This window comes from Gavialis gangeticus, unplaced genomic scaffold (assembly GCF_001723915.1).
Source record: "Gavialis gangeticus isolate Ggan-Ray unplaced genomic scaffold, GavGan_comp1, whole genome shotgun sequence".
NCBI classification, from domain to species: Eukaryota; Metazoa; Chordata; order Crocodylia; family Gavialidae; genus Gavialis; species Gavialis gangeticus.
The window spans coordinates 19,700,670-19,702,051 of NW_017729030.1; positions in this window are offsets into that span (position 1 = coordinate 19,700,670).

Genomic DNA, 1,382 nt, shown 5'->3' on the forward strand with positions numbered 1-1,382 from the left:
CAGATGGAGAGGGCATCCCACTGGGTCTGTCTTCATTGCCCCTTTTTATAGGGGCAAACCTTGTGTGACCCTAGTGACAGAAGGCATGCCCAGGCAAGGGTCAGCCCCTGATGTACTGAGTATGTGTGCGCCATGCAGCGATGTGCAGTTTCGGGTGTCTGTAATGGCAGGGTACAATGGTAGAGTTGCTGGTTCTGCAGGGTCTTTTGTCTTTCAAATGCTGGGTTCTTGTCTCTGTTCCTGGGTGAGGTCCGTGGTTGGCCCAGTCATTACAGGCCATTCAGTAGAGGCTTGCTATCATTGTATTTCAATCATTCCCAATCATTCTCATTCGTCCGGGAACCAATTTACATGGGAGAGGTATGTGACTCAAACTGTTGCAACATGGGATGCCCAGGCAGAAGACAGAAGATGGAGGCTTGACATATAAAATGGAAACTTGACATGACTTTGGTTCACTTAGAAACACAGGCCTAAACCATACAATATCCATTTGAAACAAAAATCAATACAAAAATGATAATAATACAATATACAACAGTCAAAATCAATACAAACCTAATAATTATACAATATAAAACAGTGGATATCCAACACCAAAAACTTGCTACCAAAATAAAAAATATTAAAGTTTATCCTAAGTCTGAGCTCACTTATACTTATCGATAGGGAATAGAGAGGGAGAAAAAAAGTCAGAAATGGTTGGAGAAGGGGAGGGAATGCATTTTAAAATAAATTAAAAAAAAAGAAAAACTGGGAGTTTTGCTACAATGCACCCTGTTTCCTACAACTAGCAGGCAGTTCTACAGGCAGCAAGGAAAGGGGAGCAGTGACACTGCCTGTGCCTGAGTCTACATCCCCTCCAAGAGCATCAGCCGTAACACCAGCTCCAGCACCATGACAACAAGTAGCATCAGCATGACAGTCTCCTCCACTCCCATTTCACTTCCCACTCTGAGCCTTCTGGTGCCAGAGGGAGAGATGGATCTGGATCTGGATCTGAGTGCCCTAGCAAGGGAAATTCTGGGGAAGGAGGGGAAATCATCTGTAAATTCCCTTTGAGGATCAGGCCTGAGAGATTGGAGACAGATAGTTGGGTGTTCTTGTCTTTGATAGATTTTTGGTGTGCGCACATTCTGGTGCGCAGTTTTTGCTTGGTGTCTTCTGTATATTTTCCATGAGGGCACTGTATTGTGATATCTCCATAATGAAGATATTGTTGGCAGGTTTTGTGTGTCTTTTCATGGCATGGTCTGGATCCATTTTGTGTGTTTTGGCTTCTGGTGATGAGGTTAGTGAGTTGGTCTACTACAAGATACCAGATTGACCTAAAGAACCTTGCATGCCAGTGCCATGTCCTTAGACCAACATGGCTACAACCT